At 35.8% G+C, this 16,306-nt stretch overlaps 1 long non-coding RNA gene across 8 annotated transcripts in view; it reads left to right on the top strand.

Moving 5' to 3' along the window:
* Positions 1-16,306, top strand: part of LOC145663719 (uncharacterized) — a 74,369-nt gene that overhangs the window by 40,215 nt on the left and 17,848 nt on the right. For 7 of the 8 annotated variants that reach the window (XR_014127254.1, XR_014127247.1, XR_014127253.1 and 4 more), the window contains exon 2: positions 1,972-2,098. This is a non-coding gene — a long non-coding RNA (uncharacterized LOC145663719). Of the gene's footprint in view, positions 1-1,971; positions 2,157-16,306 lie in introns of all 8 variants that reach the window. The other variant, XR_014127252.1, reaches the window with a different exon arrangement.

Below are 16,306 nucleotides of genomic sequence, written 5' to 3'. Positions count from 1 at the left end.
TCCCAATTACAGGAGTCTTACATAAAATATTATATCTATGTTATTAATTTAAAACAAACACTAGAATCAGAAAAAAATACACAAAATAGAAAGAAACACAAAAATAAAAAATACAAACACGCACAAGAATGCCAACATATATAAGTATTCATGTTTTGCGACCTATTACCATTACATCCTACTATTATGTGTTGCAATTTACAGACAGGGGTTTACATATACTCCAAATTTACATAAGTTTCCACCAAATTACAATAATGTTTCGTTTTACAACTAAAATCCAAATCACATATTTTTACTAATTTGTTGTATGCTTCACACATTGCAAATAATGGTAAATTTTTATATCCCACTGTTTTGGGTATTTTCCACTAAATAAAGTTTACTTAGCCGTGGCCTGATCTTATTAAAATATCTAAATTAACATTATTTAAAACAACAATTTATTTACCAGCACAATCTGAATTCCTTGAATTTTGTTGATTTGTCGTCCCGGTGCTCCCCTGGTCGCGGCGCCCGGGGCAATCGTCCCAGTCGCCTCGCCCACGCGACGGCCGTAACAACTAAACTCAGAACAGAAAGAAAGTGTATTTTTTACATCTAGGAATATTACCTAGTACCTTTTACAGAAAAAAATGTAATTATTGTTCCGGAAAAGCCCGAGGAAGCACGTCGAAGTTTAGCTGAAGAATTAAAGTTGAATGATGATGCTAAAAGCCTGTTGTGGTTCATTGAGACGGCAAAGTTTCATCTGCTATTTAAAATATTTTAAGCTTGGAAAAGTGGATGAATTACCAGTATGAATAGAGAGCTTCATGTGTAGACGAAGAGAAACTGAAAATGTACTTAAAATCTCAAAATCTTCATCCACTGCAAGAACAAATGTTGGAAATCCAGACCCTAACCTTCTCTGAAAATGGATCTACATATATATATATATATATATATATATATATATATATATATATATATATATATAATATTGGAATGCGTTTTGACAATACTGCCGTAAATGCAGGTTCAAAACATACTATGCACTTTGATTGAAGAGCTACTAATGTTGGCTTGTCGCCATTACAAGCTAGAAATTAATCTTAATAAAGTCTTTACATTACGTTTTGATTCCCGTAATTCATCTGAAATCGATCTGTTCAAAAGTCTCAAACAATCGTGAAACTCAATTGTTCGAGATAGGGCCGCGGTGGCTCAGTGGTAGAGCGTTCACCTCTGGTGCTTGGAGTCCCGGGTTCGATCCCCGCCAAGTGAACTTTGTGGTGGACAAACACTGTGTGCATGGATTTTCTCGGAGTTCTCCCGTTTCCTCCCACTTTCTTCATTCCACCATTTCATTCATTTTCTCATAATCACCGTCTCCTTTAGCCTAACCGGCATAACCGTGGGACGTAAAATTCAAAGGTTTTCAATTGTTCGAGAGAAGTAGATACTATTAAATGTTTCCTCTGAAGAGCAGTACTTACAAATTACAGATATGGACACATTTGTTCCTGCACTAAAGTAAAAATACCAACCTAGACATGTCTATATGAAGTTTTTGAATTGACGTTGCTAATAGTAGGACAGTCACTGAAAACTGTTCGCTGGAGATCCCATATCAGTCACTGTGAATGCACTCATTAATGATTTGTTTCTTTGGGAAGATCTTGGAAAATGTAGTGGTTTTGATAAAGAGATAAGCTGATTACAAGAAAAGCTCTACGGTCTCATCTACGGTCTCATCTACGGTACCTCTCAGATGAGTTGGTTGGTATCTCCCCGTTTTCTAACAAAGTATCGGAAGAAGCAAAGATTAGTATAGTGGAAAAAACGACTTCTATTCCACTATTTAGTACACTAAGAAGAAATTCTGATGTACTCTATGATAAGTGTGATCTATTTGATTTTGTCAAATTTAGAACATTAGAGCTAATGTTCAAACTTAATTATTAACTCATTTCTTACATTGTATTCCAGTGAATTCAAAGTACTTGAAACTGAAACATCTCAAAGCTATCAACGATACAGCTGAAAGGGATATGAAATTATTTGAAGACTCCAACAAGTTAATGACTACTAGTGATGAAGATAAACAGTTGTTCCTGTAAGTCATGGAGGCCAACGAAAAACTTGTTCGAACAAAAGCAACAGAGAGAGATACGGTAGAAAATGTAGTCATCTAGGTCAAAGGACTAAATATAAACATTTAAGCTAACTTTCATTTTAGGCTTATAACTGATTCATGGACTTTATATGTATATATTGTATTTTTACATCTTAAAGGTTTGCATTAACAAAAAATAATAATTTTGCATCAGCTGTTTACATTTCTTTTTCAAAACTTCAAAACCAGTGTAATTTCGTTTGGTACTCTCCGCATAAAAAAAATACGACAGCTAACGCCGTACAGTTAGGCCACCCAATATACACCTTCTTATCCCATAATTGTGTCTGGTAAAGAGACTCCTCTCTCTCCTCCTGTCTTCTTTTCCATACTAAATTAGCTAACAATATGAGCGCAATTCTAATTTCAAACTACACATGTATTAGTTTCGATAAAATGAAATAACAAAACCGAGACGAAAAAAGATTCACAAGTTGATGTAGGGAGAAACTGAAACACACACAATGAAAACTGAAACCAATGGATGTCTATTACACAGAGATTCAGAAATGGGGCAGAGAGAGAGAAAGAAAAGGAGAGAAGAAGAAAAAGAAGAGCGAGAACAGATAAAAATGTGGAATATAAACGTAGTAAGAAAAGAACCTAAGAGTATAAAGTTCCGCTTCTAGAAATTCAACAGTAATATAGAAATAATGTTTGTTTTTACATATTTTTCAGAGCTATTCGAATATATAGAGGATGCTCTAAGCATTCATTAAGTCATTTTCTTAAAGGATAGCATACTCAATTTCCAGTAGAATTGTAGATCTCCGAGACAGATCTAGGATAATGTCAAAAGTTTAAAACACATGCTTTGTTTCCGCGTATTTCGATTGCAAATTCGGTAGTGTTCCTTGTAAGTACTGATCCAAAATACATCCTAATAAACCTATTAGGTACCGAAGGTCATATCCTCCATTTCAGACTACTAATGCAATCTGAACAAAAAAATAATGGAACGAAAAGAAAAAAGAAAGAAAGAAACAATTGAATGAGTGCTATTTCACTGCTAAATTTCTATCAGAAATAACCTATATTAAAACTGGAAACTGTATTGTAATGAAAGTTACAAATGTTCGAAGGGAAAAGTTTGTGTTCCTCAAAGATGTAGCATGTTTCAAATTTGAACGTGAATAAAACACGTTGAATTATACGATGGAAACAAAGTTTGTGTCGAATATTATAAATAAAATTTTGTTTGCAACCAACCAACGAGGTTACCATTTTCTAGTCTTTTCCGAAGATTTATCTGTTCCGAACATCCAGCATCGATTTCGTCTCTTGCGGATATAATGAAATTCGCACAGATTGAATGAACAGGCTAGAGCTCAAACGGATCTTCGCATCAGTCGGATGATGTTGGTTAGGTTATAGACCACCACTGGATCGAGGATTCCAATTCGTAGTGACCAGGTAATTCGACTGAGACTCGGTAACCCAGAGGATAAAAAAGATATTTCACTTATTCCCTTGCGTTTAAACAGTATTTTTGTCAGAGATGACCAGGACTGGAGATGTTATCCACAGAGCACGAAATACACGACGTCGAAGTTCCCAGTTAATTAGATTTTCTTGCTCCGTTTTAACTTTGGAACACGCACACGCACATGAAATGTGTGTGTGAGAGAGAGAGAGAGAGAGAGGGAAGGAGAGAAGTGAAAAATACGAAGAGAACATAGGGAAACGCCAAGAAAGAGACGGGGAAAGACGAATATAAATATGAAACACACTTATCATTGCAGTGTATGGTGTAGAACGCACACACTATTTACTTGAATTATCGCCAATGATGCCTTGGAATTTCTCCAACAGAAGATAAATCTCTGTTTGCGGCCATTATTCTATGCGAAAAAATCATACTACCAGATGGGGAATCGAAACCAGATTTTTCATTTGGAAGTTTGGTACTTTACCACTACACCACCGATTGGTCTACCTCAACTTTCTTTAACAAATTGTGTAGTGTTTCTTTCTGTGAACGATAACACGAAAAGTGTATACTGCAGATCAACGATGTGTTTGAAATGTCCTGGTAATTCCCTTGCCCTTTCCTAACCAACATTCGTAAATCATCTCTATCATGATACAGGTGTTTCCTTCCACATTCTTACGTATTGCTCGTCCAGTATGATAAGTCGATTCTTAACAATCACTTTGTAAAAAAATCAACTTAGGTGTGAACAGGATTTGAACCTATGTAAAATAGCTGTATTATTCATAAGTCCATTACTTTACCCCTACACTATCATCCCACCTGCAATTACAACCCAAATATACTTTAGCCCTGATCTGTGGAACAAACCGGCTTCTTCATGTCAGGTTATTTACACCAAAGTGCACAACGAAATTCATTTATTCGAGGGCCTAGAGAGAAATTAGTGCTCACTAATAAAGGAAAAACACACATTCCAGGAAAAATTACAAAAATAAAACATATTTTGCAGGAACTTCCCCGTGCAAGTTCAAAACTACGCAAATAATAATAATAATAATAATAATAATAATAATAATAATAATAATAATAATAATAATAATAATAATAATAATAGTAATAATAATAATAAATGTTCAGATTCACAGTATAGTTGTCTATTATTATTATTATTATTATTATTATTATTATTATTATCAGCATCAATTACCCGCTTCGCTGGGTTAAATTCAGAAAAAACAGTAATATATTCCGTTACTGAGTCACTTTTTACTATTACTAAAGCCCTCTTTGATATCTGTCATATTCGATGAGTTTTATATATTCCTTCTCCTCCATATGTTGTAGGGCGCGGCATCCTCAGTGTCAATGTTCATCTCAACAAGCCGCAAAATTATGAATTCGACAATGATATTGGCTATTTCGATCACTTTTATATGTCTCCCCCTCCTCCAAGTTGCGGGGCTGAATTTGGATTTAAACAGCATCAGACTTGTCACTGTTAATCTCAGCGACTCCAAAAATTATAGATTCGCCATTAATACTGGTCTTTATTCGTTCTTTTTGAAATGTCGCTTCCCTCCCCCACCCTTAAGTTACACCGTCAAAGTGATATGACATAAACCATCTAGGTTGAAAATTTGATCGAGATTAGTTTGGTGGTTCAAGAGTCAGTAAAAGATATATATATATATATATATATATATATATATATATATATATATATATATATATATATATATATATATATATATATATATATCCCTCTGCCATTCCCCTCCCAACGTTCTCCCGTGATAAATTTCATCGAGATCAATCGTTTGGTTCAAGAGTTAACAAGTTTTATTTATTCTTTTTAACTCCTCTCCTAAGTTATATCGTTAAAGTAAATAGATATATACCATCTTAGACCCCAACCTCATCTATGTTGAAAATTTAATCGAGATCGGTCGGGTGGTTCAAGAGATTAGGAGCCACAAGCATAGTTACTTTAAATTTTATAATATAGATTTATTATTATTATTATTATTATTATTATTATTATTATTATTATTATTATTATTATTATTATTATTATTATTTGTGTAGTTTCGAGCTTGCACGAGGATATTACTGCAAAATATGTTTTATTTCTGTAATTTTCCCTGGATTGTGTGTTTTTCCTTTATTAGTGGGCATTAATTTCTCTCTAGGTCGTCGAATAAATGAATTTCGTAGTACACATTGGTGTAAATAACCTTACATGAAGAAGCCGGTTCGTTCCAAACATCAGGGATAAATTAAGTAATATTTGGCTGGTAATTTTAGGTGGCATGATAGTGTAGGGGTAAAGTAGTGGCCTTATGAATAATACAGCTATCTTACATAGGTTCAAATCCTGTTCACACCTAAGTTGATTTTTTACAAAGTGATTGTTAAGAATCGACTTATCATACTGGACGAGCAATACGTAAGAATGTGGAAGGAAACACCTGTATCATGATGGAGATGATTTACGAATGTTGGTTAGGAAAGGGCAAGGGAATTACCAGGACATTTCAAACACATCGTTGATCTGCAGTATACACTTTTCGTGTTATCGTTCACAGAAAGAAACACTACACAATTTGTTAAAGAAAGCTGAGGTAGACCAATCGGTGGTGTAGTGGTAGCGGAACTTTATACTCTTAGGTTCTTTTCTTACTACGTTTATATTCCACATTTTTATCTGTTCTCGCTCTTTCTTTTCTTCTTCTCTCCTTTTCTTTCTCTCTCTCTGCCCCATTTCTGAATCTCTGTGTAATAGACATCCATTGGTTTCAGTTTTCATTGTGTGTGTTTCAGTTTCTCCCTACATCAACTTGTGAATCTTTTTTCGTCTCGGTTTTGTTATTTCATTTTATCGAAACTAATACATGTGTAGTTTGAAATTAGAATTGCGCTCATATTGTTAGCTAATTTAGTATGGAAAAGAAGACAGGAGGAGAGAGAGGAGTCTCTTTACCAGACACAATTATGGGATAAGAAGGTGTATATTGGGTGGCCTAACTTTAGGGCGATAGCTGTCGCAATATTTTTGATGCAGAGTGTACCATACAGTTTTTATAGTAGTGTGGTGTAATTTAATAAGTTGGTGTAGTCTAATATTAAAATTATGCCGTTAATAAGCAAATAAATGGAAACAAATTTTGTTGGAAAGAATATTGATTTTCCAAACCGCATGTCACTACTTCATATTTTACACCGTTAGTTTTAATTATAGAAAACTTGAATAAACAAATGTAAATGATGTATGAAAGGATACTAGATAGTTACAATAATTTATTGAATATAAGAAAGAACTCAATATATAACTAATTAATTGAAATGGCAAAAGTGAGATCTAAATGGGATACATTTCCAATTACATTGTAAGAATCCCGAAACTTTCCTATTGAAAAATTACAAGTAGACATTTATTTATATTCTATTAGGAGAATAGAAGATTTGTCACCTACATTAATACTTGGTAGGAGGCCAGAAGATCCAACCTTGAGAGATCCATGTCAATGTTTCAAATAACGGACACTTCGGAAGAAGTACACTACAGATTCCACCACAGACAACTGCCTTCTTTTCCACCGTACTAACTGAACCCCGAAGCAAATTTACGACAGTCTTTTATATGTATCGTGTAACTGTGGTTAAATTCCTCTTAGCCTATTTCTGTTATGACCCACTCGGCTACAGAAGTCTCGTAGAATATCATATTTAGAATTGTACTGTTAGTTGGAAACTTCTGATCTATTTAACTCAAAGAACATCTAGAAATAAATCCTTGGTTCTTCAGCCTATATGAGAAAATAATTTTAAAAATTTAACGTTTTTTAGTCGACTGTGAAATTTACCACAGTAGCTTCGAGCACCGCCTTCTAAGTGAGATACGAAAATGAACTGTTGACAGAACACTTCTGTTATCAAATGGAATAGGGTATAGGGTGTCAACTTGAACTTTACGTTGAACTTGAATCTTTACCATTATAAAGTGGATCGTCATAACACTCCTACTTACTTCGTTAGATCACACTTAAAAGAAAAGTAGAAATTGACAGTCAATGCGGTTTGTAAAACATTTACATGTTTAATAACACCTTTAATTTTCGTTTGGATTGTGCATATCCAAACTGAAATTCTGGACGTAAATAAACTGAAAGAAAGCATGTTTCCTATTTCAGAAGAGAAAATATAAAATCAAAAACGTTATCTCCTCTGCGCCCGTCCTTCGCACGCGAATACGAGAAAATTTCGATTACTTATTACTACTTATAACCCAATCCACTACATAGTGATAGACTACAGTAATTTTGCTCAACAAAATCACTTCACAAAACACAGGTGTTCGTATGTAAACCAATCTGTATATTGTATGCGTATGATAATTCTCATTGTGCCTGAGTTCGTACAGGACTAACTGCCAACATTGATTTTGTCGGAATTTCATGTTTCATGCCTGCATCAAATGTCAGAAGCAGTAACTTAGTTAAACCCAACTTTCTACATAGGATACAACACTCTGTATGCCAGAGGCAGACGAGCTGTAAATATTGTGAAAAGAAATGAACAGGGAGAATAGTTTACACAACCTAGTTCATTGCGCATGGCCTAAACTTTTGTTCACATTTAGTGAACAAAATAAACATTGTGAAATGTCATGGATTCAAAGCAGTTACTCGTGTAATGAAACCACGTTATATAACAAGTTATGTGTACAGTTTATGTTCCAAAGAAAACATAAACTCTACAGCTTCGTTATTAGTTTTAGGAATTGCTATGGTTCAGTAGTATGCCCTCCCCACTGATCTAGTGGCTAGCACGTGCGCTTATAGTGTACGGAGTCCCGGATTCGGTTCCCGGTGGGAGACCCTTTGGAATTTTAAGTGTCCTCCATCTTTGTGTGTTCGTGTCCCTGTCGTTATCGGTTACTGAAAAAACGAGAAGAAACGAGTAAAATGTAGTACAACATAGAGATAATTAGGTTAAAACAAGTTACTGAAGAATGTTTGGTAAATCAGTGAACTTTAAAAAGTAATAGAGCGTTCTTCTCTTGTGCGTAGGGCCTTGGTTCGATCTCAGCTCGCGCCAAGTAGACTTTGTGCTGGACAGATACTATAAGCGTGGATTTTCCTGGGGTTGTTCAAAGTTCTTCATTCCACTTTTTCATCATCATTGTCTACTTTAGCCTACACTGCATAGAATAACTAAGTGACGTAAAACTAAAATATAAATTACATATATTTTGATTAGTTTTATAATGTATTTATTTCTTTATTAAAGAAATACTCTTCAGGCAATACCTATGTTCTACGTTCTGCACCTGTTGGAAAAGAGTTTATTTTATCTATTCTTTATATTTATTTATTTCGAGACATGTGGCAACTGGCAAGTATGAAAGCTGAAGTGGAGAAATTGGAACATTAAATACATTTCGGTATCTTGATAGCATTCAGTGGCGTACACAGGGGGATTTTCGAAAATGACCAAGAAAATGCTATTTAGGCTTAAATATACGTACTGTATGGTGTGCTCTTCTATCGATACAGTGGTTATACAGTAGTCTACTCACAGTAATTACAATACCGTACGTAAGGCTACTTACATTTAATGTTTCTCAAGAACTTGCTCGTACACTAAATTACACTGTTCTTGTATCTCACACTTAAAACTTAACTTGTATAGGCCTAAGGGAAAATAAAAATAAAAAAAAATGTATGACAAATTTAGTGATGACTGTTTGACCACTCACCGTTTGACCACTGCAGGACCACTTTTTTTGAGAACAGTCGAAGACAACGACATTCTGGATTTCGGTAAAACTGACTAAAACCGTGATACATTGCAAATATTGAAATCTAAGAAAAGTCTTAATGGGCATAACCACCAATCACGGATTGTTTGGTCACTAGAGGACCACTTTTTCGAAAGCAACCGAAGATAGTGATATTCTAGATTTCGATGAAAATGACTGAACCTGTGATGTTTTAGATGTTGTGATCCTGAGTAAAAGTCTCAATAGGCACAACCATGAATCACTGACCGTTTGGCCACTACAGGGTCGATTTTATGAGAACAGAAGATAACGGTATTCTGGATTTCGGTGGAATTGCTTGGAACCGTGATTATGTTGTAGATATTGTGACCATGGGCAGCGATTAGGGGGGCAAAGGGGGCATTTGCCCCCACTTTTTTTAAGTAACAAATTAGTGTATATAGTTTCATTTGGAAATGTAAAGTTTTTGTATGTATTACTGGTTCATAGAAAAAAATGATGGCATATAATATTTGCCGTTGCGTGAGTACGTATTGGTTGTCTTCTCGTGGAGTTAAGAAAGCTACAGGAATTGCTACAGGAAAACTACAGGAAACTAACTGAGAGAACATTTCGCAAATAAATAAATAAATAAATAAAATAAAATAAAAAATAAAGTCTTTGACAAGTAATTCTTTAATTGCACAAAAATTGACAGTTACTAAATTATATTTTCATGTTCCTATAAAGGTAACGAAGATAATTGTGTCGCTTTTTGAGGAGGTCTGTGTTCAATTGGTCCTTATATCGTGATCTGAATGCGAATGGAGATAAGGCGAAGGTCAATTGCTGGTGCGGGTATATCCAACATATTACCTGGTTCTGGCAATACAGGTACACCGTGAACTTGCGTAAGGACAGAGTGAACATGGGACCTCCACAGAGCGTCATAAGAGCATGTATGCTGTACGAGTTCAAACGGGTCAAACGCCGCTGCAGCGGGGCGGAAGATATGGCAGGCCTTTGATTAGGGTGTCGTGACTACGCGGACAGTGCAGCGGTGATTTAACAAGTTTAATGACGGTGACGAAACACTCGAAGACGCACCACGTGCCGGAATACCAACACATGTACTAAATGAAGATCTTCAGGGAGCAATTGAGACGAACAGTGGCCAGACATGTGATGAACTCGGACTACAATTCAGTGTGAGTGGAGAAACCGTTCGGTAACTCCTCCATCAACCTGGGGAGCACTACAAATTGGGTAGATGGGTCCCATATAATTTGACTCCGGCCAGAAGGCAACGCGAGCAGACACCTGTGTTTCTTTGCTGTCTCGTCTGAGGAAGGAGCCATTTCTGGACAGAGTGTTGACATGTGATTAGAAGTGGGTCCTGTACGAAGCTCCGCGGTGCCGTCTTCATTGGTTAGCGTCGAATGGGCCGGTTCCGATACAGCCGAAATGAGCATTGTACCTGAAGAAGGTACTCCTGTGAGTTTGGTGGATTACCTGCGGCATCGTGCATCGGGAATTGCTATCAGCTGGTCAGAGCATCAATGCAACAGTGTGCTGTCAGCAGTTGAGCCGTGTTCAAGAAAAACTCAAAGCAACAGTGTACTGTCAGCAGTTGAGCCATGTTCAAGAAAAACTCAAAACTCTGAATCGCAAAGTTGTCCTGTTACAGGACAACGCTAAGCCCCGGATGAGCCGGGACACTATTCTACACCTTGGATGGGAATCACTATTGCTTCCACCATACTCTCCGGACTTTGCACCGTCCGATTATCAGCTGTTCCATTCCTTGGACAATCCCCTTAGAGGACGCCAATTCAAATCCCTATTAGAGGTGCAAAATGCACTTGATACCTTCTTCGGTTCACGGCCCACCAAATTCTACCGCGATGGAATCCATCGCCTTCCAGAACGTTGGCAGAATATCGTCGATGCTGATGGGGACTATTTTTAATCTTACAGGTACGTCTTAGGTGACATATCGCTGTTCGAAGGTGGTGGGTGAAAAAGTGACAGAACTTTCTTGGTTACTTTTATAACATTAAGGAATATCAATTAAAATGACAGTAATAAGAAACAACTTTTCCTTTTCCATTGTATTGCAGTATAATATACGAGTGAAATGGTGTGTTTAGTCGTGTACGTGTGTATATACAATTAAATTTAGCGAATTCAACATATTTCTATGGTTTAGGATTATTTTGTATAACTAGAGTGTGGAGTGAGTGTTCCAAGAAAGTGAAAATCACCTAATGGCAACGAACATGTTGCAGAAAGGTTCAAAGCAAGTATTTCTTTAAATGTCGTACCATATGCTTATATTTACTGTATTTTATTTTCTAAAAGAAATAATATACTTTTAATAGCATGTGCAGGATTAAAAATTAAGTTGTTCATCAATCCCCAGTTTCAATGTAACTTCTATAACACAAACCTCATTATTCATTGCTATGATTATTATTATTCTTTCTATTTATTTGTTTTTCAAATTTGTTATTAAATAGTCTGATTACACAGTGTTCTGAGACAGATTTTTAAGATATTCATGTGCAATGAATAAAATCTCTTCTTACATCTTAGTTGTTTAAAAGTACAAAAGACTAGTACATCTACACAGAGAAAAATCCGTTGTGGTATATTGTACAAATATACGGTATCCTCTTGCTTACTATAGAAATCAGTATGGAACATACGTTATCCGTATGCTACATAGGCACTGCCCTTAGATGTTACATCATGCCGTTGCAGGATGTCTGACATCTAACAGTTTTCCGTATATCACATGCATATACTTATGTTATCTTCGTCAGCTATATGTTATATACGTCCATTTGTATGTCAGATCCTGACCGCCTATATTGTTTCATACGGAAAGTAAGTATTGATGGAACAGTTATACAGAAAGTATTGTAAAACATGCGTTTTCAGTTATACGTCTGCTGTACGTTAAGTCCAAAAACTACAGGAATTACGCATGTAACCTATCTTTTTAAGTACGCCACCTACAATTTTTTTTTCTCAGTGTACATCTAATACAAAGAGCTAGAGATTACTTCCGTTGTTCTTGTCAATTTACTTAATAAAATATGAAGTACGATACGGTATTTTAACCAAAAAAGATAGTATCCTATTAGTTATACATCATTTCATCAAACAAAGTGTTAGAAACAACCAGGGAAACTAAGATTGATATACAAATATTCAGATCATGTATTGCCCCCCCCCCCCCCCACTTTCAATGTCCAATCGCCGCCACTGATTGTGACCCTGATGAAAACTCTTAATGTGCATAACTACCACTCACTGATCGTTTGGCCACTACGAGGCCACTTTTTTGAAAGCAACCGAAGATAGTAATGTTGTGGATTTCGGTGAAAATGACTGAAACTGTGATATGTTGTAGATATTGTGATCCTGAGAGAAGGTCTTAATGAGCGTAACCACTAATCACTGACCGTTTGTCCACTACGAGGCCACTTTTTGAAAGCAGCCGATTCGAAGATAGCGATATTCTGGATTTCGGTCAACATGTCAGAAACTGTGATATATTGTAGATATTTGATGCTGGGCACAACCACTAATCTCTAAATACACACAACCACTAAATACACACAACCATCGAAGTATGACCGTTTGGCCACTACAGATCCAGATTGTTTAAAACAGCCGGGTGTAACGATATTTTTGATTTCGGTGTAAATGAATGAAACTGTGATATGTTGTAGATGTCGTGATCCTGAGAAAAATCATCTAGGGCTTTCCAGGGTTTCCATTTGTCCCGCAAGATCAACATCTGAATGTTGTCAATGCTTAAATGATGTTGGCCGCTACTCTCCCCATCTCTTTTCCGGGTTGTGGAATAGGACGTTTCCGGTTTTCACACAATTCTACCAAAATTCCAGAGTATCCTTACCTTCTGCTGTTTTAAAAAATGCGGCCCCGTAGTTACCAAATGGCCACTAATTAGTGTTTGTGTCCGTTAAGACTTTTTCTCAAGATCACAATATCTACAACATATCACAGTTTTAGTCATTTTCATCGAAATTCAGAATATCACTATCTCCGGCTGCTTTCAAACGTGGTCCTATTGTGGCCAAACGGTCAGTGATGGGTGGTTGTGCCTCTTGATACCTTTTCTCTGGATCACAATATGTAAAACATGTCACGGTTCCAAACAAATCCACCAAAATCCAGAATACCGTTACTTAAAAAAAAAAAAAAAAGATGGGCCCTGTACTGGCCAAACGATCAGTGATGGATGGTTATGCAAATCGAAACTTTTTCTCGGCATCACAATATCTATAACATATCACGGTTTCAAGCAATTTAACCGAAATCCAGAATAACGTTACCTTCTGCTGTTTTTAAAAATGTGGCCCTGTAGTGGCCAAACGGTCAATGATTGGTGCTTGTGCTAATTGCTAACTTTTTCTCAGGATCACACATCTACAACATATCACAATTTCGGTCATTTTCTTCGAAATCCAGAATATCACTACCTTTGGCTGCTTTCGAAAAAGTGGCCCTGTAGTGGCCAAACAATCAGTAATTGGTGGTCATATCCATTAAAATTTTTTCTCAGGATCACAATATCTACAACATAGTTTTAGTCACTTTTACCGGAATCCAGAACGTCGTTATCTTCGGATGTTTTCAGAAAGTGCCCCTGTAGTGGCCAAACGATCAGTGATTTGTGGTTGTGCTTATTGAGACTTTTTCTTAGGAAAGTAATATCTACAATACATTACGGTTTCAAGCAATTCCACCGAAATCCAATTTTCGTAAGGATTGTGCGGGGTCCTTTGTTGTTTCGAAGGGAGCATTGCCCCTGCAATCCTTTTCTCGCGAAAACGTCAAAACCCGTATTTCCTACTTTGAAGTCATCTTTGCATCGGCAGAATTTCGCTTCTTTAAAATGGCCCATTTTTCAAGGGGACCCTTTTCAGAAAAGGGGCCCTTTTGAAAAACGAAAAATAACAATGAGGTCGTTTTCTAGACTTGTTGTCACGGTTCGCCACTTCTGAAAACGTAAATTTATTTTAGAGCGTGTGACAACTAACATCGTGGTTGAAGGAGGAGTCGCCTGAACTTAGCAAAAGAGTGATAATGAAATATCTACTACTAATTGAAACTATAAATATTTTCTACTAAGGTAAATTTTGAATAAATTATATTATTATTCTTAGTTTCTGGTTCATTTTAGAGGTAATTATCCCAAATCGGACTTCCGAAGAAACTTATCGAATCGAATTTATTGACCGTGCTGATAGCGACTACTCCCAGTCACGACCTAATTAGTTTTCAGTTTTGTTAGAAATAAGAAAAGAAAGAGTGAGAAGGGAAAGGAGGGGAAAGAAGTAGAAAGAAATAAGAAAAGAAAAAAGAAAAAAGGAGGAGGAAAAAGAAAGATTGAGGATTTTAAAGAAGAATGGATTACTGGATGATTTAGGAGATATAGTAATGAATTCGAATGGTTATTATCCGGTAAATCATTACAAATACTATTAGTGGAGAATCAATTTTGAAGTGATTTGGAATAGACACATGTTCCCTCATACCATCCAGACCTAGCTCCAGGCACCACGTTCGTGGGGTTGCCCAGACCTAGACCTGGAAATGAGAAAAGTGAAATTTAATTCTTTGTAATTTAATCTCAAACAATAATTGATAACTATCCAATAGCTGAACTCCATGATCTGAGATCGACCACACATATGAATTAGCCAGAAAAGAAAAAAAATAAACTTATAAACTCAATATATGTATATATTGCATCAACAGGAGTTTCAATTTCTCTGAAAGGAAAAAATGTCGTTTTCCGGCTCATTCCTGTTATTTTCGTCTCACTCCTAGAGCCGACTTTAAATTTGTCAGTAGCGGTCTTTCATGACCTAGGTTATTTACCTTAACACATATATTAAAACATGACACATATATTATAGATGTTAATATGACAAATGATATTACTAAAATGACGTAAATTAAATCTATCATGCATTCACTCGCTCACTCACTCAGGACAGCGTATGTATGTTTAAAGGAAACCCAGTAGCTATGATTTTACATAATATTTATTACATTAATGGAGGAAAAGAATAAAGAATAAAGAAAAAATATATTGAAAGAACAATTTCTTAGTTATGTGTCAACGGAATACATAAAGTTATACCTTCATAAGTCCTTTCTTGGAATTTAGCTTCATATATTTAATTACATTGACGAAAGAAAAAAAAGTTAATATAATTACATATACCACGTTTTAGGCATGCTAAATCAAATTTATACTTCACAACATAAACGAAGAAGACATTCATAGTTATAAAAAAAATGAACAAAGAGGAAAGCAAAAAAAACTTTTATATATAATGAAAATCTTTATGAGTCTCTATCTCATGTTCGAGACATTAAAAAAAAAGATTTCCTTATACGTCCTGTAGCGTATATCAAACTCGAGCATTCGAGATCACTATTAATGCACTAAAGGTAGTGTCCAACACATTTCGCTCGATTTAAATTCAGTTTATGTTTATACACATATATCTTACTTTACAAGATATATCCTATGTATCCGGCTACGTTTCACTGAGATGTTAATCTGTTTTAACTATTAAGATTGTCTAAATTTTAGCTCCTGTGCTTCCTGGTAGCGTAGTTTTGACCTGGATATACAATTTACCTGTCTTAGTCGGTTATACAGTCAAAATTCCTACATATCTGCTAGCCGTTCAAACACACAGCTTTCTTTTCCGATCGACGATGTAGAGTGAAGATGATCGCGCCTTAAGAGGGAGAAGGAGTGCGCCACAGCGGCCGGAATATTGGTGTTCAATTTAACATGGGATCTCAACCATTTTTTAGGCAAATCACGGTTTCATTTCGTTCTTTCGCAAAAATGTCTCAGTAGCGCACTAAATATGATGCATCTCATTTTAAAGGT

The sequence above is a fragment of the Thermobia domestica genome, chromosome 11, assembly GCF_964235325.1.
Source record: "Thermobia domestica chromosome 11, izTheDome1.hap1.1, whole genome shotgun sequence".
Taxonomy (NCBI): domain Eukaryota; kingdom Metazoa; phylum Arthropoda; class Insecta; order Zygentoma; family Lepismatidae; genus Thermobia; species Thermobia domestica.
This window is presented reverse-complemented; position numbering and strand designations above follow the sequence as displayed.